Source organism: Pristiophorus japonicus, unplaced genomic scaffold (assembly GCF_044704955.1).
Source record: "Pristiophorus japonicus isolate sPriJap1 unplaced genomic scaffold, sPriJap1.hap1 HAP1_SCAFFOLD_109, whole genome shotgun sequence".
Taxonomy (NCBI): Eukaryota; Metazoa; Chordata; class Chondrichthyes; family Pristiophoridae; genus Pristiophorus; species Pristiophorus japonicus.
In genome coordinates this window covers 1,150,187-1,161,452 of record NW_027250745.1, presented here as the reverse complement: position 1 = coordinate 1,161,452, position 11,266 = coordinate 1,150,187, and positions in this window count along the sequence as shown.

The following is an 11,266-nucleotide window of genomic DNA, read 5'->3' as shown; positions in this document are numbered from 1 at the left end:
AGTACAATAAATACTGACCTGGAGAGTACAATAAATACTGACCTGGAGAGGCGAATAAATACTGACCTGGAGAGTACAATAAATACTGACCTGAACAGTACAATAAATACTGACCTGGAGTGTACAATAAATAATGACCTGGAGAGAACAATAAATACTAATCTGTAGAGTACAATAAATACTGACCTGTAGTGTACAGTAAATACTGACCTGGATAGTAAAATAAATACTGCCCTGGAGAGAGCAATAAATGCTGACCTGGAAACTGCAAAAAATACTGTCCTGGAGAGTACAATAAATAGTGATCTGAAGAGTACAATAAATACTGACATGGAGCGGACAATAAATACTGACCTGGACAGGACAATAAACACTGCGCTGGAGAGTAAAATAAATATTGACCTGGAGAGTACATTAAATACTGACCTGAACAGTACAATAAATAGAGACCTGGAGTGCACAATAAATAATGACCTGGAGAGAACAATAAATACTGATCTGTAGAGTACAATAAATACTGACCTGTAGAGTACAATAAATACTGACCTGGAGAGGACAATAAATACTGACCTGGAGAGGATAATAAATACTGACCTGGACAGTACAATAAACACTGAGCTGGAGAGTATAATAAATACTGACATGGAGAGCACAATAAATACTGATCTGGAGAGTACAATAAATAGTGACCTGGAGTGTACAATAAATAATGACCTGGAGCGTAAAATACATACTAACCTGTAGAGTACAATAAATACGGACCTGTAGAGTACAATACATACTGACCTGGAGCGTACAATAAATACGGACCTGGAGAATGCAATAAATACTGACCTGGAGAGTACAATAAATAATGACCTGGAGAGTACAGTAAATACTGACCTGGAGAGTACAATAAATACTGACCTGCAGAGTACAATAAATAATGATCTGGAGAGTATAATAAATACTGACCTGGAGAGGGCAATAAATACTGCCCTAGAGAGGGCAATAAATACTGACCTGGAGAGTACAATAAATACTCACCTGGAGAGTACAATAAATACTGACCTGGAGAGGGCAATAAATACTGTCCTGGAGAGAGCAATAAATAGTTACCTGGAGAGTACAGTAAATACTCACATGGAGAGTACAATAAATACTGACCTGGTTTGTACAATAAATACTGACCTGGAGAGGGCAATAAATACTGCCCTGGAGAGGGCAATAAATACTGACCTGGAGAGTACAATAAATACTCACCTGGAGAGGGCAATAAATACTGACCTGGAAACGGCAATAATTATTGACCAGGAGAGTGCAATAAATACTGACCTAGAGCGTACAGTAAATACTGACCTGGAGAGTACAATAAATACTGACCTGCAGAGTACAATAAATAATTATCTGGAGAGTATAATAAATACTGACCTGGAGAGGGCAATAAATACTGCCCTGGAGAGGGCAATAAATACTGACGTGGAGAGGGCAATCGATACTGTCCTGGAGAGCGCAATAGATACTGACCTGGAGAGTACAATAAATACTGACCTGGTTTGTACAATAAATGCTGACCTGGAGAGGGCAATAAATACTGCCCTGGAGAGGGCAATAAATACTGACGTGGAGAGGGCAATAGATACTGTCCTGGAGAGCGCAATAGATACTGACCTGGAGAGTACAATAAATACTGACCTGGTTTGTACAATAAATACTGACCTGGAGAGTACAATAAATACTGACCTGGTTTGTACAATAAATACTGACCTGGTTTGTACAATAAATATTGACCAGGAGAGTACAATAAATACTGACCTGGAGAGTGTAATAAATACTGGCCTGGACAGTACAATAAATACTGACCTGGAGAGTGCAATAAATACTGAACTGGAGAGTACAATAAATACTGACCTGGAGAATACAATAAATACTGACCTGGAGATTACAATAAATACTGAGCTGGAGAATACAATAAGTACTGACCTGGAGAGTACAATAAATACTGACGTGGAGAGGGCAATTACTACTTACCTGGAGAGGGCAATAAATATTGACTTTGAGAGTGCAATATATACTGACCTGGAGATGGTAATAAATACAGACCTGAAGAGTACAATAAATACTGACATGGCGAGGACAATAAATACTGACCTGGACAGTACAATAAACAATTAGCTGGAGAGTATAATAAATACTGACCTGGAGAGTACAATAAAGACTGACCTGGAGTGTACAATAAATAATAAGCTGGAGAGTACAATAAATACTAATCTGTAGAGTACAATAAATACTGACCTGTAGAGTACAATAAATACTGACCTGGAGAGGACAATAAATACTGACCTGGAGAGGATAATAAATATTGACCTGGACAGTAAAATAAACACTGAGCTGGAGAGTATAATAAATACTGACCTGGAGAGTCCAATAAATACTGACCTGGAGAGTACAATAAATAATGACCTGGAGTGTACAATAAATAATGACCTGGAGAGTACAATAAATACTAACCTGGAGAGTACAATAAATACTGACCTGTAGAGTACAATAAATACTGACCTGGAGAGGGCAATAAATACGAACCTGGAGAGTACAATAAATACTGACCTGGAGAGTAGAATAAATACGGACCTGGAGAGTGCAATAAATACTGACCTGGAGAGTACAATAAATAATGACCTGGAGAGCACAATAAATACTGCCCTGGAGAGCACAATAAATACTGACCTGGAGAGAACAATAAATACTGACCTGGAGAGGGTAATAAATACTGAACGGGAGAGTACAGTAAATACTGACATGGATAGTAAAATAAATACTGTCCTGGAGAGAGCAATAAATGCTGACCTGGAGACTGCAATAAATACTGTCCATGAGAGTACAATAAATAGTGATCGGAAGAGGACAATAAATAGTGATTCGGAGAGGGCAATAAATATTGAGCTTGAGAGTGCAATATATACTGACCTGGAGAGCACAATAAATACTGACATGGTGAGTACAATAAATACTGACCTGGAGAGTACAATAAATAGTGACCTGGAGAGGGTAATAAATACTGACCTGGATAGTACAATAAATACTGACCTGGAGAGGGTAATACATACTGACCTACAGAGGGTTCTAAATACAGACCTGGAGAGTACAATAAATACTGACATGGAGCGGACAAGAAATACTGACCTGGACAGTACAATAAACACTGAGCTGCAGAGTATAATAAATATTGACCTGTAGAGCACAATAAATACTGACATGGTGAGTACAATAAATACTCACCTGGAGAGTACAATAAATACTGACCTGGAGAGGGCAATAAATACTGACCTGGAGAGTACAATAAATAGTGACCTGGTTTGTACAATAAATACTGACCTGGAGATTACAATACATACTGACCTGGAGAGGGTAATAAATACTGGCCTGGACAGTACAATAAATACTGACCTGGAGAGAGCAATAAATACTGAACTGGAGAGTACAATAAATACTGACCTGGAGAGTACAATAAATACTGACCTGGAGATTACAATAAATACTGGCCTGGAGAATACCATAAATACTGACCTGGAGAGTACAATGAATACAGACCTGGAAAGGGCAATAAATACTGACATGGAGAGGGCAATAAATATTGACTTTGAGAGTGCAATATATACTGACCTGGAGAGTACAATAAATAGTGACCTGGAGAGGGCAATAAATACTGACCTGGAGAGTACAATAAATACTGACCTGGAGAGTACAATAAATAGGGACCTGGAGAATGCAATAAATACTGACCTGGAGAGTACAATAAATAATGACCTGGAGAGTACAATAAATAATGATTTGGAGAGTATAATAAATACTGACCTGGAAAGGGCAATAAATACTGCCCTGGAGAGGGCAATAAATACTGACCTGGAGAGTACAATAAATACTCACCTGGAGAGGGCAATAAATACTGACCTGGAAACGGCAATAATTATTGACCAGGAGAGTGCAATAAATACTGACCTAGAGCGTACAGTAAATACTGACCTGGAGAGTACAATAAATACTGACCTGCAGAGTACAATAAATAATTATCTGGAGAGTATAATAAATACTGACCTGGAGAGTCCAATAAATACTGACCTGGAGAGTACAATAAATAATGACCTGGAGTGTACAATAAATAATGACCTGGAGAGTACAATAAATACTAACCTGGAGAGTACAATAAATACTGACCTGTAGAGTACAATAAATACTGACCTGGAGAGGGCAATAAATACGAACCTGGAGAGTACAATAAATACTGACCTGGAGAGTAGAATAAATACGGACCTGGAGAGTGCAATAAATACTGACCTGGAGAGTACAATAAATAATGACCTGGAGAGCACAATAAATACTGCCCTGGAGAGCACAATAAATACTGACCTGGAGAGCACAATAAATACTGACCTGGAGAGAACAATAAATACTGACCTGGAGAGGGTAATAAATACTGAACGGGAGAGTACAGTAAATACTGACATGGATAGTAAAATAAATACTGTCCTGGAGAGAGCAATAAATGCTGACCTGGAGACTGCAATAAATACTGTCCATGAGAGTACAATAAATAGTGATCGGAAGAGGACAATAAATAGTGATTCGGAGAGGGCAATAAATATTGAGCTTGAGAGTGCAATATATACTGACCTGGAGAGCACAATAAATACTGACATGGTGAGTACAATAAATACTGACCTGGAGAGTACAATAAATAGTGACCTGGAGAGGGAAATAAATACTGACCTGGATAGTACAAAAAATACTGACCTGGAGAGGGTAATACATACTGACCTACAGAGGGTTCTAAATACAGACCTGGAGAGTACAATAAATACTGACATGGAGCGGACAAGAAATACTGACCTGGACAGTACAATAAACACTGAGCTGCAGAGTATAATAAATATTGACCTGTAGAGCACAATAAATACTGACATGGTGAGTACAATAAATACTGACCTGGAGAGTACAATAAATATTGACCTGGAGAGGGTAATAAATACTGGCCTGGACAGTACAATAAATACTGACCTGGAGAGTGCAATAAATACTGAACTGGAGAGTACAATAAATACTGACCTGGAGAGTACAATAAATACTGACCTGGAGATTACAATAAATACTGACCTGGAGAATACCATAAATACTGACCTGGAGAGTACAATGAATACAGACCTGGAAAGGGCAATAAATACTGACCTGGAGAGGGCAATAAATATTGACTTTGAGAGTGCAATATATACTGACCTGGAGAGTACAATAAATAGTGACCTGGAGAGGGCAATAAATACTGACCTGGAGAGTACAATAAATACTGACCTGGAGCGTACAATAAATAGGGACCTGGAGAATGCAATAAATACTGACCTGGAGAGTACAATAAATAATGACCTGGAGAGTACAATAAATAATGATTTGGAGAGTATAATAAATACTGACCTGGAAAGGGCAATAAATACTGCCCTGGAGAGGGCAATAAATACTGACCTGGAGAGTACAATAAATACTCACCTGGAGAGGGCAATAAATACTGACCTGGAAACGGCAATAATTATTGACCAGGAGAGTGCAATAAATACTGACCTAGAGCGTACAGTAAATACTGACCTGGAGAGTACAATAAATACTGACCTGCAGAGTACAATAAATACTGACGTGGAGAGGGCAATAGATACTGTCCTGGAGAGCGCAATAGATACTGACCTGGAGAGTACAGTAAATACTGACCTGGAGAGTACAATAAATACTGACCTGGTTTGTACAATAAATACTGACCTGGAGAGTATAATAAATACTGACCTGGTTTGTACAATAAATACTGACCTGGTTTGTACAATAAATACTGACCAGGAGAGTACAATAAATACTGACCTGGAGTGTACAATAAATACTGACCTGGAGAGTACAATAAATACTGACCCGGAGAGTACAATAAATACTGACCTGGAGTGTACAATAAATAATGACCTGGAGAGTACAATAAATACTGACCTGGAGAGTACAATAAATACTGACCTGGAGAGTACAATAAATACTGACCTGGAGAGGGTAATAAATACTGACCTGGAGAGGGTAATAAATACAGACCTGGATAGTGCAATAAATACTGACATGGAGAGGACTAAAAATACTGCCCTGGACTGTACAATAAACACTGAGCTGGAGAGTATAATAAATACTGACCTGGAGAGTACAATAAATACTGACATGGAGAGGACTAAAAATACTGACCTGGACTGTACAATAAACACTGAGCTGGAGAGTATAATAAATAGTGACCTGGAGAGTACAATAAATACTGACCTGGAGAATACAATAAATACTAACCTGGAGTATACAATAAATAATTACCTGGAGAGTACAATAAATACTGACAATAGAGTACAATAAATACTGACCTGGAGAGCACAATAACTACTGACCTGGAGAGTACAATAAATACTGCCCTGGCGAGGGCAATAAATACTGACGTGGAGAGGGCAATAGATACTGTCCTGGAGAGCGCAATAGATACTGACCTGGAGAGTACAGTAAATACTGACCTGGAGAGTACAATAAATACTGACCTGGTTTGTACAATAAATACTGACCTGGAGAGTACAATAAATACTGACCTGGTTTGTACAATAAATACTGACCTGGTTTGTACAATAAATACTGACCAGGAGAGTACAATAAATACTGACCTGGAGAGTGTAATAAATACTGGCCTGGACAGTACAATAAATACTGACCTGGAGAGTGCAATAAATACTGAACTGGAGAGTACAATAAATACTGACTTGGAGAATACAATAAATACTGAAATGGAGATTACAATAAATACTGAGCTGGAGAATACAATAAGTACTGACCTGGAGAGTACAATAAATACTGACGTGGAGAGGGCAATTACTACTTACCTGGAGAGGGCAATAAATATTGACTTTGAGAGTGCAATATATACTGACCTGGAGATGGTAATAAATACAGACCTGAAGAGTACAATAAATACTGACATGGCGAGGACAATAAATACTGACCTGGACAGTACAATAAACAATTAGCTGGAGAGTATAATAAATACTGACCTGGAGAGTACAATAAATACTGACCTGGAGTGTACAATAAATAATAACCTGGAGAGTACAATAAATACTAATATGTAGAGTACAATAAATACTGACCAGTAGAGTACAATAAATACTGACCTGGAGAGGACAATAAATACTGACCTGGAGAGGATAATAAATATTGACCTGGACAGTACAATAAACACTGAGCTGGAGAGTATAATAAATACTGACCTGGAGAGTCCAATAAATACTGACCTGGAGAGTACAATAAATAATGACCTGGAGAGTACAATAAATACTAACCTGGAGAGTACAATAAATACTGACCTGTAGAGTACAATAAATACTGACCTGGAGAGGGCAATAAATACGAACCTGGAGAGTACAATAAATACTGACCTGGAGAGTAGAATAAATACGGACCTGGAGAGTGCAATAAATACTGACGTGGAGAGTACAATAAATAATGACCTGGAGAGTACAATAAATACTGCCCTGGAGAGCACAATAAATACTGACCTGGAGAGAACAATAAATACTGACCTGGAGAGGGTAATAAATACTGAACGGGAGAGTACAGTAAATACTGACATGGATAGTAAAATAAATACTGTCCTGGAGAGAGCAATAAATGCTGACCTGGAGACTGCAATAAATACTGTCCATGAGAGTACAATAAATAGTGATCGGAAGAGGACAATAAATAGTGATTCGGAGAGGGCAATAAATATTGACCTTGAGAGTGCAATATATACTGACCTGGAGAGCACAATAAATACTGACATGGTGAGTACAATAAATACTGACCTGGAGAGTACAATAAATAGTGACCTGGAGAGGGTAATAAATACTGACCTGGATAGTACAATAAATACTGACCTGGAGAGGGTAATACATACTGACCTGCAGAGGGTTCTAAATACAGACCTGGAGAGTACAATAAATACTGATATGGAGCGGACAAGAAATACTGACCTGGACAGTACAATAAACACTGAGCTGCAGAGTATAATAAATATTGACCTGGAGAGCACAATAAATACTGACATGGTGAGTACAATAAATACTGACCTGGAGAGTACAATAAATAGTGACCTGGAGAGGGTAATAAATACTGGCCTGGACAGTACAATAAATACTGACCTGGAGAGTGCAATAAATACTGAACTGGAGAGTACAATAAATACTGACCTGGAGAGTACAATAAATACTGACCTGGAGATTACAATAAATACTGACCTGGAGAATACCATAAATACTGACCTGGAGAGTACAATGAATACAGACCTGGAAAGGGCAATAAATACTGACCTGGAGAGGGCAATAAATATTGACTTTGAGAGTGCAATATATACTGACCTGGAGAGTACAATAAATAGTGACCTGGAGAGGGCAATAAATACTGACCTGGAGAGTACAATAAATACTGAACTGGAGCGTACAATAAATAGGGACCTGGAGAATGCAAAAAATACTGACCTGGAGAGTACAATAAATAATGACCTGTAGAGTACAATAAATAATGAATTGCAGAGTATAATAAATACTGACCTGGAAAGGGCAATAAATACTGCCCTGGAGAGGGCAATAAATACTGACCTGGAGAGTACAATACATACTAACCTGGTGTGTACAATAAATACGGACCTGTAGAGTACAATAAATACTGACCTGCAGAGTACAATAAATACTGACCTGGAGAGGACAATAAATACTGACCTGGACAGTACAATAAACACTGAGCTGGAGAGTATAATAAATACTGACCTGGAGAGCACAATAAATACTGATCTGGAGAGTACAATAAATACTGACCTGGAGTGTACAATAAATAATGACCTGGAGAGTACAATACATACTAACCTGGTGTGTACAATAAATACTGACCTGTAGAGTACAATAAATACTGACCTGCAGATCACAATAAATACTGACCTGGAGAGGACAATAGATACTGACCTGGACAGTACAATAAACACTGAGCTGGAGAGTATAATAAATACTGACCTGGAGAGCACAATAAATATTGATCTGGAGAGTACAATAAATACTGACCTGTTGCGTACAATAAATACGGACCTGGAGAATGCAATAAATACTGACCTGGAGAGGCCAATAAATACTGCCCTGGAGAGGGCAATAAATACTGACCTGGAGAGTACAATAAATACTGACCTGGAGAGTACAATAAATACTGACCTGGAGAGGATAATAAATATTGACCTGGACAGTACAATAAACACTGAGCTGGAGAGTATAATAAATAGTGACCTGGAGAGTCCAATAAATACTGACCTGGAGAGTACAATAAATAATGACCTGGAGTGTACAATAAATAATGACCTGGAGAGTACAATAAATACTAACCTGGAGAGTACAATAAATACTGACCTGTAGAGTACAATAAATACTGACCTGGAGAGGGCAATAAATACGAACCTGGAGAGTACAATAAATACTGACCTGGAGAGTAGAATAAATACGGACCTGGAGAGTGCAATAAATACTGACCTGGAGAGTACAATAAATAATGACCTGGAGAGCACAATAAATACTGCCCTGGAGAGCACAATAAATACTGACCTGGAGAGAACAATAAATACTGACCTGGAGAGGGTAATAAATACTGAACGGGAGAGTACAGTAAATACTGACATGGATAGTAAAATAAATACTGTCCTGGAGAGAGCAATAAATGCTGACCTGGAGACTGCAATAAATACTGTCCATGAGAGTACAATAAATAGTGATCGGAAGAGGACAATAAATAGTGATTCGGAGAGGGCAATAAATATTGAGCTTGAGAGTGCAATATATACTGACCTGGAGAGCACAATAAATACTGACATGGTGAGTACAATAAATACTGACCTGGAGAGTACAATAAATAGTGACCTGGAGAGGGTAATAAATACTGACCTGGATAGTACAATAAATACTGACCTGGAGAGGGTAATACATACTGACCAACAACGGGTTCTAAATACAGACCTGGAGAGTACAATAAATACTGACATGGAGCGGACAAGAAATACTGACCTGGACAGTACAATAAACACTGAGCTGCAGAGTATAATAAATATTGACCTGTAGAGCACAATAAATACTGACATGGTGAGTACAATAAATACTGACCTGGAGAGTACAATAAATATTGACCTGGAGAGGGTAATAAATACTGGCCTGGACAGTACAATAAATACTGACCTGGAGAGTGCAATAAATACTGAACTGGAGAGTACAATAAATACTGACCTGGAGAGTACAATAAATACTGACCTGGAGATTACAATAAATACTGACCTGGAGAATACCATAAATACTGACCTGGAGAGTACAATGAATACAGACCTGGAAAGGGCAATAAATACTGACCTGGAGAGGGCAATAAATATTGACTTTGAGAGTGCAATATATACTGACCTGGAGAGTACAATAAATAGTGACCTGGAGAGGGCAATAAATACTGACCTGGAGAGTACAATAAATACTGACCTGGAGCGTACAATAAATAGGGACCTGGAGAATGCAATAAATACTGACCTGGAGAGTACAATAAATAATGACCTGGAGAGTACAATAAATAATGATTTGGAGAGTATAATAAATACTGACCTGGAAAGGGCAATAAATACTGCCCTGGAGAGGGCAATAAATACTGACCTGGAGAGTACAATAAATACTCACCTGGAGAGGGCAATAATTACTGACCTGGAAACGGCAATAATTATTGACCAGGAGAGTGCAATAAATACTGACCTAGAGCGTACAGTAAATACTGACCTGGAGAGTACAATAAATACTGACCTGCAGAGTACAATAAATAATTATCTGGAGAGTATAATAAATACTGACCTGGAGAGGGCAATAAATACTGACGTGGAGAGGGCAATAGATACTGTCCTGGAGAGCGCAATAGATACTGACCTGGAGAGTAAAGTAAATACTGACCTGGAGAGTACAATAAATACTGACCTGGTTTGTACAATAAATACTGACCTGGAGAGTACAATAAATACTGACCTGGTTTGTACAATAAATACTGACCTGGTTTGTACAATAAATACTGACCAGGAGAGTACAATAAATACTGACCTGGAGAGTGTAATAAATACTGGCCTGGACAGTACAATAAATACTGACCTGGAGAGTGCAATAAATACTGAACTGGAGAGTACAATAAATACTGACTTGGAGAATACAATAAA